Source organism: Hordeum vulgare, chromosome 1H (genome assembly GCF_904849725.1).
Source record: "Hordeum vulgare subsp. vulgare chromosome 1H, MorexV3_pseudomolecules_assembly, whole genome shotgun sequence".
NCBI lineage: Eukaryota > Viridiplantae > Streptophyta > Magnoliopsida > Poales > Poaceae > Hordeum > Hordeum vulgare.
Window position 1 is genome coordinate 378,141,462 of NC_058518.1, and position 18,869 is coordinate 378,160,330.

Sequence of the window (18,869 nt, forward strand, 5' to 3'; positions counted from 1 at the left end):
CTTAACTGGAATTAGTGTGCCTCGAGATTGCTTCCTCGCAGGGAGTCGAGGGAGGATCTTTAGGCGTGACCTCACTTTAATATTGCTGCAACAATATGACTATTAATGTGTTACCCCTGTTCTACTCTCGTCTATTGCTGCAAGACCCTGAAGATGCTAGTCTTCGATAGGACTAGGCCTTCTCTCTCTATTCTCGCATTGCTGCAGTCAGTCCACATATAACCCCCCTTCTTTGATACTGATGCATAATTAGAATAGTTCTGATGTAAGACTTGCGAGTACTTTGGATGAGTACTCACCGCTGCTTTGCCCCCCCTTGTTCCCTTGATCCGTTTGCTGCCACCAGATGATGAAGCCCAGGAGATGGAGGTCCCCGCCGCCGACGACTGTTACCCCGACGGTGCCTACTACTACGTGGAGGCCGCTGATGATCAGGAGTAGTTAGGAGGTTCCCAGGCAGGAGGCCTCGCCTCGTTCGATCGTTGTATCTTTTGTGCTAGCCTTCTCTAAGGCACCCCATGTTTTATGTCTGTACTCAGATATTTGTTGCTTCCGCTGACTCGTGTGTTTATCGAGATTTCGTATTCTAGCCCTCGAGGCCCCTGGCTTGTAATATGAAGCTGATGTTATTTTATTTGTGTCTAGAGTTGTGTTGTGATATCTCCCCGTGAGTCCTTGGGTTTGATCGTACGCATTTGCGTGTATGATTAGCGTACGATTAAGCCGAGGGCGTCACATGTGCCTTTGAATGGTGCATTTTGAACACACAAAAAGTATGGAGTTCAAATAAGTTCAAAACATGAAACCCCTTTGTAACAGATGAGTGCTCGATCGAAACCGTGATACTTCGAAAGAGATTGTCCGTTTTGTACACGAAGTGCATCCAGTTTTTGTCGTAACCCTCTCAAATTTTTAGCACATGCTATGTGGGTGAAATGATGGTACCATGCCAACTTTCAACATTTTCAGAGTTCATTTGTAGTACTTTCCAATTCCAGGGTCAATTATCTAAAAAAATAAGTAAATGCACGAAAAATACCAAATGAAGTCAGATATTGTTGAAAATTTGTGATGTGCCTTTGAATGGTGCATTTTGAACATACAAAAAGTTTGGAGTTCAAATAAGTTAAAAAAATGAAATCCCTTTTGGAACATATGAGTTCACATTCGAAACCCCGATACTTCGAAAGAGATTGTCTGTTTTGTACACGAAGTGCATCCATTTTTTGTCGTAACCCTCTGAAATTTTTAGCACATGCTATGTGGGTGAAATGATGACACCATGCCAACTTTCAACATTTTTAGAGTTCATTTGTAGTGCTTTTCAATTTCAGGGTCAATTAGCTCACAAAAAAGTAAATGCACGAAAAATACCAAATGAAGTGAGACATTGTTGAAATTTTGTGATGTGCCTTTGAATAGTGCATTTTGAACACACAAAAAGTATGTAGCTCAAATAAGTTTCAAAAATGAAATCCCTTTGTAACAGATGATTTCTCGTTCAAAACCCTGATACTTCGAAAGAGATTGTCCGTTTTGTACACGAAGTGCATCCAGTTTTTGTCGTAACCCTCTCAACTTTTTAGCACATGCTATGTGGGTGAAATGAAGATACCATGCAAGTTTCAATATTTTCAGAGTTCATTTGTAGTGCTTTTCAATTTCAGGGTCAATTAGTTCAAAAAAGTAAATGCATGAAAAATACCAAATGAAGTCAGAAATTGTTGAAAATTTGTGATGTGCCTTTGAATTGTGAATTTTGAACACACAAAAAGGATGAAGTTCAAATAAGATCAAAAATAAAATCCCTTTGTAACACATGAGTTCTCGTTCGAAACCCTGATACTTCGAAAGAGATAGTCCGTTTTGTACATGAAGTGCATCCAGTTTTTGTCGTAACCCTCTCAACTTTTTAGCAAATGTATTTGGGTGAAATGATGATACCATGCCAACTTTCAACATTTTCATAGTTCATTTGTAGTGCTTTTAAATTTGAGGGTCAATTAGCTCAGAAAAAGTAAATGTACGAAAAATACCAAATGAAGTAGCAAATTGTTGAAAATTTGTGATGTCAACTAAAAAGAATCAACTAAAACATTAACTAAAAAGAATGAACTAAAATTGTCAAAGTATTTGATTAGTTAAAAAGAATCAAGTAAAACATTAACTAAAAAGAAACAAAAAAATATCAACTCAAAAGAATCTTCATAAAGTTTTTTTTGGTTAAAATCTTAAATAGAAAACTAAAATAAAAGAGGAAAACAATCTTTAATAGAAAGGAATTAAAATATAAACTCGGACTAAAAATTATTAAAGTAAAAAAATGCCGCCTATTGGGCCATCACGACCTGCATACGACTAGAAACCCTACCCGATAGGTGGGCCAGGATGCAGGCTCGCAGGCCGAGTAGGCCCAATAGGCAAAGAGAGGAGAGTTAAGCCCATAGGTCTGCAATAGAGAGGAGCTCAGATGAGCTGGCGCGACAGTGCTTATAAAGCACTGCCAGCGCTCCTCTCTCGGCAAGGTGGGACTAAAGATTGCCCTGCGCCGCGCCGGAGCTAGCCCATGTCTTTAGTCCCGGGTCGGGGATCGAATCGGGACTAAAGAACCCCTTTAGTCCCAGGTGGAGCTACGATGCGGTACTAAAGGCCCGTGCTTCCCGCCTTTTGGGTTGCCGAAAATGGTCTTTAGTCCCGGGTCGTGGCTCCACCCGGGACTAAAGGGTGTCTTTAGTCCCGGTTCGAGCCCCAACCCGGGACTAAAGATCCTACTATATATACAGCCCCGGCGAAAATCCAAATCCAAACGCCCTTTTCGTTCTCTTCTTCCTCTCGCTCGCGTGCAGCACCGGACGAACTGCTCGACGCCGCGAGGCTGCGCGCCGTCGCCCTGTCGTCCTCCTCGCCGGCGCCGGACCTCCTCACGCTCCCTCCTCCCCGTCGTCGACGCCTTGCCGTCCTGCTCGCCGGCTCCGGACCTCCTCGCACGCCCTCCTCCCCGTCGCCGGTGCCGCCCTCCTCCCCGCCTCTGCCGTCCTCCTCGATCCAACGTCCCCTGCCGCCAACGAGCCTCTCTCCTGTCCTCTCGATCGATCGTCGACATGCTTATGCTTAATTGTTTTGTATATAGATGCTTAGTGTTTTGTAGATTATTTCTTAATTTTGGTTTTGTATATGCTTAAGTGTTATTTGTAGAATATTTGCTGAATTTAGGGTTAGGTAGGTTAGTGTTAAATAAGTTATTTGTGTTATTTGTAGGTCACAATTAGTGTTAATTAATAGGTTATTGTTAGTTTAGGGTTAGGTACGTAGGTTTCTTTTATGTTAAGTAAGTTAGTTTAGGGCCTTTTAGTTCAGGTCACAGTTAGTGTTAAATATTGCAAAAGTTTGATGAATTTTGACATTTGCAAAAGTTTGTTATGTATTTGCAATTAATTAGTATATATATATATGTAGACAATAGATTCTCTTAGTCCTTTAACAATTAATGGATTTATCAAGAATGCCACATTATGTATGTGCACAAGTTGAATCATTTTTTTAATCTCATCTATGTAACCTGGCTAGCTAGCTAGCTTCTATATGTCACGTTGTCTGTGAAAGTATTGAAGAAATCCATGGCTTCATTATTACCTGGTAGTAACAGACGCATGACGCTATGAAGCTCTCGAAAGTTGTTTTGGAACAGAGTTCCTAATAGAATAATTCGTTATTTGGTATGAAGTTCAGCAAATTCCTTCAAATAGTGATATTTGGATGGCTATTTTCGAACTGCGTACCAAAAAGCTAATTATCCTATTCGGGGGTCCGTTACAAAATAACTGTATAAAGCTTCACAGCATCATGTGCCTATTACTACTAGGTAATGATGAAGTTATGGTTTTCTTGAATCCTTTGGCAGTACACAATGTGACATATAGAAGGGTAGATAAGATCACGAAAAATATGGATCATTTTCTAAACATCCAGAATATCGCCATTTTGTTAAATCGCTTAAAGGTTAAGAGAATCCGTTAGACATATTTTAGTATATAGATTCACTCATTTTGCTCCGTATGTAAAGTTTACAAAAGTTTATTAAATAGTAGGAATTTAAATAGATTATATTAGTTCTTTAATAAGAATTGTATTTATCAAGAATGCCACATTATGTATGTGCACAAGTTGATTCAATTTTTTTTATCTCATCTATGTAACCTAGCTAGCTAGATAGCTTCTATATGTCACATTATGTGTCAAAGTATTGAAGAAATCCATGGCTTCATTATTACCTGGTAGTAACAGACGCATGGCGCTATGAAGCTCTCGAAAGTTGTTTTGGAACGGAGTTCCTGATAGAATAATTCGTTTTTTCGTATGAAGTTCAGAAAAGTCTTTCCAAATAGCGATATTCAGATGGCTCTTTTTTAACTGCGTACCAAAAGCTAATTATCCTATTCGGGATTCCGTTATAAAACAACTTTGTAAAGCTTCATAGCATCATGCACCTATTACTACTAGGTAATGATGAAGTTACGTTTTTTTTACTCCTTTGACAGTAGACAATGTGACATATAGAAGGGTAGATGAGATCAGGAAAAATATGGATCATTTTCTACACATCCAGAATGTCGCCATTTTGTTAAATCCCTTAAAGGTTAAGAGAATCCATTAGACATATTTTAGAGTATAGATTCACTCATTTGGCTCCATATGTAAACTTTAGAAAAGTTTATTAAATAGTAGGAATTTAAATAGTTTGACATATGATGCCCGACCCGCATCCTCTTCGTCGACTCGGTGGCGACCACGTGCTTGATAGGCGCCAGCATGTGCGGGACTGAGCTCCGCCGGGCTGGCATTGGGAGGAGTTACCTTCCGGGGCGTGCAACTTCATGAGGAACCGGGCTCCCGTCGTCGACCCAGAGCTTCTTTGGTGGCGGTCGCGGGGGCCACTTTCGGTGCCTAGGTTGCCGGCCCCCGAGGAGGAGGTACCGTCGCTACATGGAGACATTGGATGCCAGGTTCTCCCGTACCTGACAGGTTCTTGAGGGATCTCACCCGAGGTATGATCCGTTGATGGTCCCTGCTCTTTGGGTGTCCACCGCCCGCGCCTCAGTATAGTGACAACTCTTTGTTGGTTGATCAGTTATATATTATTCGATGTATTAATGTATTCGAGAGATGTATTATTTATGTATTCCAGATTATATATTCGATAATATTAAGTGGATTATTTGATGATGCATTAATTAAGTGGATTATTCGATGTATATAAGCGGTAGTTTTAGCTGTTAGTTAATTTAGTTTTTTATGTTTAATTAAATTGTAGATACTATGGATCCAATACACGGCAGATACGAATATAAGGAAGACGTGATGCATGGTGTCATCCCTGGGGATGATATTTTAGTTTGCGATGCCGATGTCACCAATCAGTTTCTCAACAAGTCGGGCAAGGGAGATGAGTCTCTCAACACACGAGGTAGAAGCTCCGGTGAGGTAGACGCCCATGCCTCGGGCGAGGGAGGAATTGACGGCTCCAATGAGGAAGAAGCCGACGAGGGAGAAGTTGACGTTCCGTCGAGGTGCATATATATATTAATAAATTAATTCTCTGCTATATACATATATTAACGCTCTTTCTTTTCGCCCTCCGAATCGAGAAAAACTTCAGTACGGACGAAACGAGGCCCAACCAAGAAGCTGGATGACGGTGCAAGATACATGATCGAAACAGTCTCAAATGTCGGGCAACCAATTGCTCCCACAGATGTAAAACATAAGTTTGTGAAGGCATGCAGAGTTGTTGTTAGGGACCACATCCCTATCACCACTCGAGAATGGATTAAGCCAAGGGAGGAAGGAGTCTCATATGTCGGCACATCAGCCAAAGAAAACTTTTGGAGAAATCTCATGCTTCATTTCACCCTGCCGGCGCTAGAGGTGGATCCAGATGAGCAGGAGCCAAATGAGCAGGAGCCAAATAAGAAGATGTCCGATCTATTCAGGGGCTAGAAAAAAAAGATTGCACCAGGAATTTATTTTGAAAGATAAGACTCCAGATTTCGATCACGGCTATGAGAAGATAAAAGACTACAGGGCCGAATTTGTGGCGTACAAGAAATCAAAGGACGCCTTGAAAAAGTGTGCAATAAATAATACGAATGCAGGTAAGAAGAAGTACCACCATATTATGGGGCCTGGTGGCTACGACGGTAACATGGCTAAGTGGGAAGCACTTCAAGCATCATTTCTGGAAAAAATATCACTCGAGAGCCCTTAAGATGGCTCGAACGGGGAAAAAACTGGTTTTACGGGCATGGGGGATTGTTGGGCGAAGAAGGGAAGGCGAGATATAACTAAAGACACAAAGATAATCCCCTACCCATCGAGGACATTAGACGTGCAATACATGATGTTGAAGAGGGACGGATCTTACCGGATAGAGAGAACGACGAGCTCACACGCGCCCTTGGGAATAAGGAACACAAAGGGCAAGCACGGGGCTTACTAGGCTACCCGCCGTGGATGCTTGCGTTTTCCGAGGAAAGGAAGCGATTTCCCGATAGAAGCCATCATAGGAGAAAGGAAAAGGAGGCAAGTGATAAAGCGGGTGAGGCAGACCGGCTGCATAATCTAGAAGAAGCAGTAAAGCAACTATAGCAGGATCAAATCGACAGACAGCAAGGTAGCGGCCAATCTCATGATAGAAGCTGCATCGAATCGGAAAAGCAGTGTTGCTTCAACGCAGCTCCAGGATGATGGTGATGATGCACTGATACATCCATTTTGCATCATGCTTTCATGTTGATATTTATCACTTCTTGGGCTGTTATTTCACTTCATGGTACAATACTTATGCCTTTTCTCTCTTATTTTACAAGGTTTACATGAAGAGGGAGAATGTCGACAGCTAGAATTCTGGCCTGAAAAAGGAGCAAGTTTGAGACGCCTATTCTGCGCAACTCCAAAAGCCGTGAAAATCAACGTGGATTTTTTTTGGGATTTATAAAAAATACTGGGCCGAAGAAGTGCCGGAGGGGTGCCAGCACGGGGCCACAAGACTGCTAGGCGCGGCCAGCCCCTGGCCGCGCCTAGGGGGCTTGTGGGCTCCCAGCTGGCCCCCTGGCTCCCCCCTTTTGCTACAAGAAGGGCTTCGGTCTCGAAAAAATCAAGAGGAGGCTTTTCGGAGGATTCGCCGCCGCCACGAGGCGGAACTTGAGCAGAACCAATCTAGAGCTCTTGCAGGACGATCCTGCCGGGGAAACTTCTCTCCTGGAGGGGGAAATCATAGCCATCATCATCACGAACACTCCTCTTGTCGGAGGGGACTCATCACCATCAACATCTTCATCAGCACCATCTCATCTCCAAACCCTAGTTCATCACTTGTAACCAATCTCCGTCTCGTGTCTCTGATTGGTACTTGTAAGGTTGCTAGTTGTGTTAATTACTCTTTGTAGTTGATGCTAGTTGCATTACTTGGTGTAAGAGTTTATGTTCAGATCCTTGATGCTACTCATTACCTCTCTGGTCATGAATATGATTATGCTTTGTGAGTAGTTACTTTTGTTCCTGAGGACATGGGATAAGTCATGCTATAAGTAGTCATGTGAATTTGGTATTCGTTCAATATTTTGATGTGTTGTATGTTGTTTTTCCTCTAGTGGTGTTATGTGAATGTCGACTACATAACACTTCACCATTATTTGGGCCTAGAGGAAGGCATTGGGAAGTTGTAAGTAGATGATGTTTTGCTACAGTGACAGAAGCTTAAACCCTAGTTTATGCATTGCTTCGTAAGGGGCTGATTTGGATCCACTAGTTTAATGCTATGGTTAGACTTTGTCTTAATTCTTCTTTTGTAGTTGCGGATGCTTGCGAGAGGGGTTAATCATAAGTGGGATGCTTGTCCAAGTAAGGGCAGTACCCAAGCGCCAGTCCACCCACATATCAAACTATCAAAGTAACGAACGCGAATCATATGAACATGATGAAAACTAGCATGACAGAAATTCCCGTGTGTCCTCGGGAGCGTTTTTCCTCATATAAGACTTTGTCCAGGCTTGTCCCTTGCTACAAAATGGATTGAGACACTTTGCTGCATCGTTGCTACTTTTGTTACTTGTTGCTTGCTACGAATCATCTCACCACACAACCACTAGTTACCGATAATTTCAGTGCTTGCACATATTGGCCCTGTTTGGATCCAGGGGCTAGAGCTAGTTTGAGCTAGTTGAGACTCAACTAACCCTTAAAGCATCCAAACATATGGGCTAGTTTGAGTTAGATTGGAACTAGCCCACCAAAAAAACTATCCCTGTGAAGTGGTGCTAATTGGAGCTAGTTGTGGTGGGACAAAAAAAACATATTTTTCTCCCTCACCGAGCCACACCAGATCTCCTCCACCCGCCGCCCCCGTCCTCCTCCACCCCGCCGCCACTGTCCTCCTCCACCCCGCCGCCCCCGTCCGCCCGCAGCCCGCCCACCACCCCGCCGGCCCCGTCCGCCCACCACCCGCCGCCCCCGTCCGCCCGCCACCATCGCCCCCATCCGCCTCCAGCCCGCCCACCACCCCGCCGGCCCCGTCCGCCCACCACCCGCCGCCCCCATCCGCCTCCAGTCCGCTGGCCCCGTCCGCCCATCACCGCCGGCCCCGTCCGCCTCCACCCCGCCGGCCCCGTCCGCCCACCACCGCCGGCCCCGACCGCCCGCCACCGCCGGCCCCGTCCGCCCGCCACCGCCGGCCCGCCCACCACCGCCGGCCCCGTCCGCCTCCACCACCGCCGGCCCCGTCCGCCCACCACTGCCGCCCCCGTCCGCCTCAGTCCACCGGCCCGGCGTGCCTCCATCTCGTCCCCCTCCCGTTCCCATCCATCTGCCCTCATCTCCAACGAGCCTTCCATGTGTTCTTCTCTGTTGCTTGGGAGGTGGCCACACAAAACCGGCCACAGAAAATCCTGGTTAAAAAAGCTACATGATTGAACAATATATATTTATTGTCAAACTAACCCTATCACCCAAACACCATAAAAGGCTAAAGTTAGTTTAGGGTTAGTCTAGAGTTAGAAACTAACTCTAACCTCTAGCCAAGTTAGAGTATCCAAACAGGGCCATTACTTTGCTGAAAACCACTTGTCAGATCCTTCTGCTCCTCGTTGGGTTCGACACTCTTACTTATCGAAAGGACTACGATAGATCCCCTATACTTGTGGGTCATCAAGACTCTTTTCCGACGCCGTTGCCGGGGAGTGAAGCGCCTTTGGTAAGTGGAACTTGGTAAGGAAACATTCATATACTGTGCTGAAATTTTTTGTCACTTGTCACTATGGAAACTAATACTTTGAGGGTCTTGTTTGGGGTATCTTCACCTTGAACAGAAGCACAAAGAGTTGCTCCTCAACCTGCTGCAACTATTGAAAATATTTGCTTTCAATTTCCTTCGGGTATGCTTGAGAAACTGCTGGCTAATCCTTTTAGAGGAGATGGAACATCACATCTAGACTTGCATCTAATCTATGTAGATGAAGTTTGTGGTTTATTTAAGCTTGCAGGTTTGCCCGACGATGAGGTCAAGAATAAGGTCTTTCCCTTATCTTTGAGGGATAAGGCATTGACATGGTATATGCTATGTGATGATACTGGATCATGGAACTACAATCGGTTGAAATTGGAATTTCATCAAAAGTTTTATCCTATGCATATAGTACATCGTGATCGGAATTGTATTTACAATTTTTGGCCTCGTGACCAAGAAAGCATCGCTCAAGCTTGGGGGAGGCTTAAATAAATGTTATATTCATGCCCCAACCATGAGATCTCGAGAGAAATTATCATTCAGAACTTCTATGTTCGGCTTTCTCATGAGGATCGCACCAAGCTTGACACTTATTGTACCGGTTCTTTTATGAAGAGAGATATTGACTTCAAATGGAATTTATTGGAGAGAATTAAACACAGCTCTGAAGATTCGGAGCTTGATGAAGGTAAGGAGTCGGGTATGAATTTCAAGTTTGATTGCGTTAAATACTTTGTTGAAACAAATACCTTTTGTGATTTTAGCGCTAAGTATGGACTTGACTCTGAGATAGTAGCTTCATTGTGTGAACCATTTGCTACTCATATTGATCTCCCCAAAGAGAAGTGGTTTAAATATCATCCTCCCTTAGAAGTCAATGTAGTAAAACCCAATCCAGTTGAAGAGAAAGTCATTGCCTATAATGATCCTATTGTTCCCAGTGCTTACATTGAGAAACCACCTTTCCCTGTTAGGATAAATGATCATTCTAAAGCTTCAACCGTGATACGTAGAGGCTACATTAGAACACCTGAACCCCCTGAGAAAATTAGAGTTGAACCTAGCATTGCTATTATCAAAGATCTCCTGTCCGACGATGTTGAGGGACATAATATTCTCTTCTGTGAAGATGCTGCTAGAATTGCTAAACCTCATGCTAGAGACAAACATAGGCCTCTTGTTGGCACGCCTCTTGTTTCTGTTAAGATATGAGATCATTTCTATCATGGTTTATGTGACGTGGGTGCTAGTGTTAGTGCAATACCTGAATCCTTATATGATGAAATCAAAGACGAGATTGCACCTATTGAGATAGAACCTATTAATGTCACTATTCAGCTTGCCAATAGAGATACTATCTGCCCTGTGGGAATTTTTAGGGATGTTGAAGTCTTGTGTGGTAAAATGAAGTATCCTACTAATTTCCTCATTCTTGCTACCACTCAAGATAGCTTTTGTCCCATCATATTTGCCAGACCTTTTCTCAATACTGTCAATGCTCATATTGACTGTGAGAAGCAAACTGTCACTGTTGGCTTTGAAGGTGTGTCACATGAGTTCAATTTCTCCAAGTTTGGTAGACAACCTCATGAAAAAGAGTTGCCTAGTAAGGATGAAACTATTGCCCTAGCTTCTATTGGCGTGCCTCCTACTGACCCTTTAGAGCAATACTTGCTTGAGCATGAAAATGATATGCATATGGATGAAAGGGATGAGATAGATAGAGTTGTCTTAGAACAATATCCTATCCTTAAGAATAATTTGTGTGTTGAACTGCTTGGGAATCCACCCCCACCAAAGGGTGATCCTGTGTTTGAGCTTAAACAGTTGCCAGATACTCTTAAGTATGCTTATCTTGATGAAAAAGAGATATATCCTGTTATTATTAGTGCTAGCCTCTCAGAGCATGAAGAAAAGAAGTTACTAAAAACTCCGAGGAAGCACCGTGCTGCTATTGGATATACTCTTGATGATCTTAAGGGCATTAGTCCCACTCTATGCCAGCACAAGATTACAATTGATCCTGATTCCAAGCCAGTTGCTGATCATCAACAGAGATTAAATCCTAAGATGAAAGAGGTAGTAAGAAAAGAAATACTAAAGCTCCTGGAAGCAGGTATTATCTATCCTGTTGCTCATAGTGATTGGGTGAGTCCGGTGCATTGCGTCCCTAAGAAGGGAGGTATTACCGTTGTCCCTAATGATAAGGATGAATTGAACTGGCTATAGGATCGTGATCGATTTTAGGAAATTAAATAAGGCCACTAGGAAAGATCATTACCCTTTGCCTTTTATCGACCAAATGCTAGAAAGACTGTCTAAACACACACACTTCTGCTTTCTAGACGGTTATTCTGGTTTCTCCCAAATACCTGTTGCACAATCTGATCAGGAGAAAACCACCTGCACTTGCCCTTTTGGTACCTTTGCTTATAGACGTATGCCTTTTGGCCTATGTAATGCACCTGCCACCTTTCAAAGATGTATGATGGCTATATTCTTTGACTTTCGTGAAAAGATTGTCGAGGTTTTCATGGATGACTTCTCCGTTTATGGGTCTTCTTTTGATGATTGCCTCAGCAAACTTGATCGAGTCTTGCAGAGATGTAAAGAAACCAATCTTGTCTTGAATTGGGAGAAGTGCCACTTTATGGTTAATGAAGGCATCATCTTAGGATATAAAATTTCTGAAAGAGGTATTGAAGTCGATAAGGCTAAGGTTGATACAATTGAGGAAATGCCATACCCCATAGATATCAAAGGTATAATAAGTTTCCTTGGTCATGCTGGTTTCTACAGAAGGTTCATTAAAGACTTCTCTAAGATTTCTAGGCCTCTTACCAATCTCTTGCAAAAGAATATTCCTTTTGTCTTTGACGATGATTGTGAGGAAGCCTTTGAAGTACTTAAGAAGGCCTTGATAACTGCACCTATTGTTCAACCACCTGATTGGAACTTACTTTTTGAAATCATGTGTGATGCTAGTGATTATGCTATTGGTGTTGTCCTAGGGCAAAGAGTTGATAAGAAGTTGAATTTTATTCACTATGCTAGTAAAACTCTAGACAGTGCCCAAAGAAACTATGCTGCTACGGAAAAGGAATTTTTAGCAGTCGTGTTTGCATGTGAAAAGTTTAGGTCTTACATAGTTGATTCCAAAGTCACTATTCACAATGATCACGCTGCTATTAAGTACCTCATGGAGAAGAAAGACGCTAAACCTAGACTTATCAGATGGGTTCTCTTGCTACAATAATTTGATTTGCATGTTGTTGACAGGAAGGGTGCTGATAACCCCGTAATAGATAACTTGTCTAGGTTGGAGAACATTCTTGATGACCCACAACCTTTTGATGATAGCTTTCCTGATGAGCAACTGAATGTCATCAATACTTCACGTAGTGCATCGTGGTATGCTGATTATGCAAACTATATCGTTGCCAAATATATACCACCTAGTTGCATATACCAGCAAAAGAAGAAATTCTTCTTTGACTTGAGACATTACTTTTGGGATGATCCTCACCTTTATAAGGAAGGAGTAGATGGTGTTATTAGACGTTATGTACCTGAACATGAACAGGGACAGATCCTACAGAAGTGTCACTCTGAGGCCTACAGAGGACACCATGCGGGAGATAGAACTGCACACAAGGTATTTCAATTAGGTTTCTATTAGCCCACTCTCTTCAAGGATGCCTGTAAGTTTGTGTTGTCTTGTGACGAATGTCAAAGAATAGGTAATATCGATAAACGTCAGGAAATGCCTATGAACTATTCACTTGTCATTGAACCATTTGATGTCTGGGGCTTTGACTATATGGGACCTTTTCCAAAATCCAACGGGTATACTCATATCCTAGTTGTTGTTGATTACATCACTAAGTGGGTAGAAGCTATCCCCACTAGTAGTGTTGATCACAACACTACTATCAGGATGCTTAAAGAAGTTATTTTCTCTAGATTTGGAGTCCCTAGATATCTAATGACCGACGGTGGTTCACATTTCATTCATGGTGCTTTCCGTAAAATGCTTGCTAAGTACGATGTCAACCATGGAATTGCGTCCCCCTATCACCCTCAGTCCAGTGGTCAAGTAGAGCTAAGCAACAAAGAGATTAAACTAATTATGCAAAAGACTGTCAACAGGTCTAGAAAGAATTGGTCTAAGAAGCTCGATTATGCACTGTGGGCTTATAGAACTGCCTATAAGAATCCCATGGGCATGTCTCCGTACAAAATGGTGTACGGTAAAGCATGTCATTTACCTCTTGAGCTAGAGCATAAAGCTTATTGGGCAATCAAAGAGCTCAATTTTGATTTCAAACTTGCCGGTGACAAGAGGTTATTTGATATTAGCTCGCTTGATGAATGGAGAACTCAGGCATATGAGAATGCCAAGTTGTTCAAAGAAAAGGTTAAAAGGTGGCATGATAAGAGGACGCAAAAGCGTGAGTTCAATGTAGGTGATTATGCCTTGCTATATAATTCTCGTTTAAGATCTTTTGCAAGCAAGCTTCTCTCTAAATGGGAAGGTCCCTATATTGTTGAGGAAGTATATCGTTCCGGTGCTATCAAGATCAACAACACGGAAGGTAATTGTCCGAGAGTGGTAAATGGGCAGAAAATCAAGCATTATATCTCAAGTACTCCCATAAATGTTGAAAGCAATATTATCAATACCATAACTCCGGAGGAGTACCTAAGGGATATTTATCAGCCTGTTTCACACTCCGAAAACGAAGAGGTATGTGATTCGGTAAGAAAACATACTCCAAAACTTTTCCATTAGGCATTTTTCTCCATTTTGGAATATTTGAAAAAATAGAAAAATTGGAAGTAGTCCAGAAAGCGTGCGAGGAGGCAACAAGCCTGCCAGTCGCGGGCCCACCCCCTGGCCGCGCCTGTGGGGCTTGTGGCCACCTCGGTGTGCCTCCAGGACTCCGTTTTCATGCGGAGTACTCCTTCTGGTCTGAAAAATCATTATATATTCTCCCGTAAGGTCTGACCCTCTTATTACGCAAATTTGCTCTGTTTTTATTTCAAGCCTGTTTTGTGCCGCAGATCTAGAGCAAGATGTCGTCTCAGGAATTTGTGGGGGAGAACAATCTCCCTCAAGTCTATGGAGAAGTAAATGCTAATCTGAAAAGAATGGAAGTCATGGAGGCCAGGTAAAGGCTACCTAAAGAAACCAAGGGCAAAACTAAGGAGAAGAATCAGGCATGGGACGAAGTGCAATCTGTGCTCAACAAGGAAGAAGTTGAAGAAGTGGATTTCCTCCAACCCTACCTCCACCTACTGTCTCCATCCCTGATTGAACTCTTGAGGTTTTGTGAAACAACTCGTGCTTGCAATACTTATCTCACTCGTGAAGTTGTTTTGCGGGAGAAACATATCACAGATCTCCAAGGTATAAATCAAAGATTAATGGCCCTCTTGGAATCAAGGATTGCAACAACTCCACCACCATCACCGCCAAAGGAAGACACATGAGCATGGGTATGGGCAATCCCCTTGGCTTGTGCCAAGCTTGGGGGAGTTGCCCCGGTATCGTATCACCATCACATATTTTGCCTTTACCTTTGTTTTAGTTTGTTCCTTTTCAGTTTTCTTTTTATCTAGTAGAATAAAAGTCTTAGTGTTTTAGTCTTGAGTTTTTCTTTGTGTCACCCCTGATGTATTCAAGCTTGTGAGCCATATAGTAAAGAGTGTCTTAGTTGAGGGATTTGCCTCTTGCCGTGATCAAAAGAATGATAAAAGAAGAAAAGCATGAAAGATCATGTAATGATCTTATGGGAACTGATGGCTTCACATATAAAAAGAATGTTGATTGAAACTTGTTGAGGTTAGACAAACGTAGACCTAGGTCATTGTTGCAATTAATAGGAAGTGATAAAGAAGGAGAGGCTCACATATAAATATATCATCTTTGACACCATCTATGATTGTGAACACTCACTAAACTGTTGCATGCTTAGAAGTAGATGTTGGACAAGGAAGACACCATAATGAATTGTGTTTGCTTGTTTCCGAACAACGTTATATGATTAGAGATCCCCTTAGCATGTGACGATTGCTTCCACCTCATATTAGCCAAAACTCCCGCACCAAGTAGAGATACTACTTGTGCATCCACAAACCTTCAACCCAGTTTTTCCATGGGAGTCCACCATACCTACCTATGGATTGAATAAGATCCCCCAAGTAAGTTGTCATCGGTGCAAGTAATAAAAATTGCTCCCTAATATGTATGATCTATTAGTGCGTGGAAAATAATCTTTGTACGAACCTGTGATGAGGAAGACATAAGAGCGACAGACAACATAATAAAGTTCTTTATCACAGGAGACAATATAAATTGACGTTCCTCCGCACTAAGAGGACACACATCCCAACCTCAAAAGCGCATGACAACCTCTGCTTCCCTCTGCGAAGGGCCTATCTTGTTCCTTTACTTTTTTCCCTTGAAAGAGTCATGGTGATTGCTACTGCAACAAAATACCTTCCAACGGTGCCACAAACACGTGCTGACGGGAGACTATTCTTGTCTTGATACTCCTCAGCAACGGCACCAGGAGTCCTTCTGCTACGGCTACGCCTTTAGGGAATTCCTAGGAAAGTATGCAAAGGATTTGCCCCGTGGCCTTGGAGCGTTGCGTTGGTGTTCCCTCGAAGCGGAAAGGGTGATGTAGCACAGCAGCGGTAAGTATTTCCCTTAGTATTGAGAACCAAGGTATCGATCCAGTGAAGGAGTATCACAAGTACCTGCACAAACACAAAAAGCTTGCTCCCAACGCTATGAAGGGGTTGTCAATCCCTTATAGATTGTTTTCCAAGTGAGAACTGAAAGCAACAAAGTAACAAAGCAAAGTGAAAGTGAAAGTCGAAACGATAGGTGTGAATAGACCCAGGGGCCGTAGTGTTCACTAGTGGCTTCTCTCATGAAAGCAAGTAGACGGTGGGTGAACAAATTTCTGTGGAGCAATTGATAGAATCCTGCAAAGTCGTGACGTCATCTATGGCAATGATTATATCTATAGGCATCACGTCCAAAACAAGTAGTCCGATACTTTCTGCATCTACTACTATTACTCCACACATCGACCTATATCCAGCATGCATCTAGTGTATTAAGTCCAAAAGATAAGAGTAACACCTTAAGCAAGATGACATGATGTAGATGGAAAATTTTATATCTACGACAAAGCCCATCTTGTTACCCTTGATGGCAACAACACGATGCGTGTCGTGCTGCCACTACTGTCACTGGGAAAGGTCACCACACGGTATGAACCCAAAACCAAGCACTTCTCCCATTGCAAGAATCATAGATCTAGTTGGCCAAACAAAACCCAAGACTCGGAGAGACTTACAAGGATATCAAATCATGCATATAAGAAATCACCAAAGACTCAAATATATATCATAGATAATCTGATAATAAATCCACAATTCATCGGATCTCGACAAACACACCGCCAAAGAGGATTACATCGGATAGATCTCCATGAAGATCATGGAGGACTTTTTATTGAAGATACAAGAGAGAGAAGAAGCCATCTAGCTACTAACTACGGACCCGTAGGTCTGAAGTGAACTACTCACGAGTCATTGGAGGGGCGATGATGTTGATGTAGAAGCCCTCCAACTCCAAAGTCCCATCCGGCAGGGCACCGGGAAGGGTCTCCTGATGAGATCTCGCGGAAACGGAAGCTTGCGGCAGCGGAAAAGTGTTTCCATGGATTCCCTGATTTTTTTCCTGTATTTTAGGGAATATATAGGCGAAGGAGCTAGGTCAGTGGGTGCGCTAGGGAGGCCACAAGCCTGCTAGCCGCCGCCCCTCTGATGGCGGCTACATGGCTTGTGGGCCCCCTGTAGCTCTCCTGCCTTGGCCCTCAAGCCCCCTGATCTTCTTCCGTTCGGGAAAAATTTATTTCGAGGATTTTATTCTGTTTGGACTCCGTTCCAAAATCAGATCTGAAAAGAGCCAAAAACACAGAAAAAACAGGAACTAGCACTTGGCACTGAATTAATAAGTTATTCCCAAAAAAGATATAAAAGATACATAAAACATCCAATGATGACAAGATAACAGCATGAAACCATCGAAAATTATAGATACGTTTGAGACGTATCAAGCACCCCTAAGCTTAACTCCTGCTCGTCCTCGAGTAGGAAAGTGATAAAGAATGTTTTTTTGATGCTTTCATACTACCTAGCATAGATGTCCTTTGTAACTCCTCTTATGTGACGTGAACGTTCAGATCCATTAGATTCAAAACAATAGTTTATTTTTGACGTGGAAACAATAATACTTCAAGCAAACTAGCAAGGTAATCATGAACTTTCAAAATAACAAGGCCAAAAGAAAGTTATCCCTACAAAAGCATATAGTCTGGCTATGCTCTATCATCATTGCACAACGAATTTAAATCATGCACAACCCCGGTATTGGCCAAGTAATTGTTTTCACACCTTTACTTTATCAAACCTTTTCAACTCTCACGCAATACATGAGCGTGAGCCATGGTTTTAGCACTATAAGTGGTGAGGAGTGTGGTGGAGGTTGCAAGACAAACAAGGAGAAGATGATCATATTAACTAGGCATATCAATGAGCTGTGGAGATGCTCATCAATAGATATCAATGTTAATGAGTAGGGATTGCCATACAAATGATGCACTAGAGCTAAGAGTATGTGAAAGCTCTTAAATAAAACTAGTGGGCGTGCATCCAACTTGCTTGCTCACGAAGACCTAAGGCAAATTTGAGGAAGCCTATCATTGGAATATACAAGCCAAGTTATGTAATGAAAATTTCCCACTAGCTATATGGTGGTGACAAAACGAGAGACTCTCAATCACGAAGATCATGGTGCTTAATACGCACAAGTGTGGAAGGATAGTAGCATTGTCCCTTCTGTCTTTTTCTCTCATCATTTTTTTTGGTGGGCTCTTTGGGCTCTTTTTTTTGTGCGCATCTTTGGCCTATTTTATTTCCTCACATGGGACAATGCTCCATCAATGATGATCATCACACTTTCAACTCAAAACTTAGAGCAACGATGACTCTATATGGAATGCCTTCGGTAGTGTACCGTAGTAATGATCTAGCATGGCATAGACATTAATGGAAGCATCATGCTAGCTATCTTACGATCATGCAATGGCAATGTAGAAGTGGTGGCACATGTCATGGTGGTAGTTGCATGGCAATATATCTCGGAATGCTTTGAAAAAGCCATAGTAGGTAGGTATGGTGGCTGTTTTGAGGGAGACTAATGGTGGGTTTTGTGTACCGGCGAAAGTTGCACGGCATTAAAGAAGATAGTGATGGTGGAAGGTGAAATTGCATCTAAACCATGGACTCAAATTAGTCATGAAGAACTCATATACTTGTTGCAAAAGTTTTAGTAGTAATCGAAACAAAGCATTCAACGCAAACTCCTAGGGAAAGGGTTGGTAGGTATAAACCATCACGCGATCCCGCCCACCACACAAAGGATGACAATCAACAGACTAATCATGCTCAGACTTCATCACATAGCGGCTCACCATACGTGCATGCTACGGGAATCACTAACTTCAAC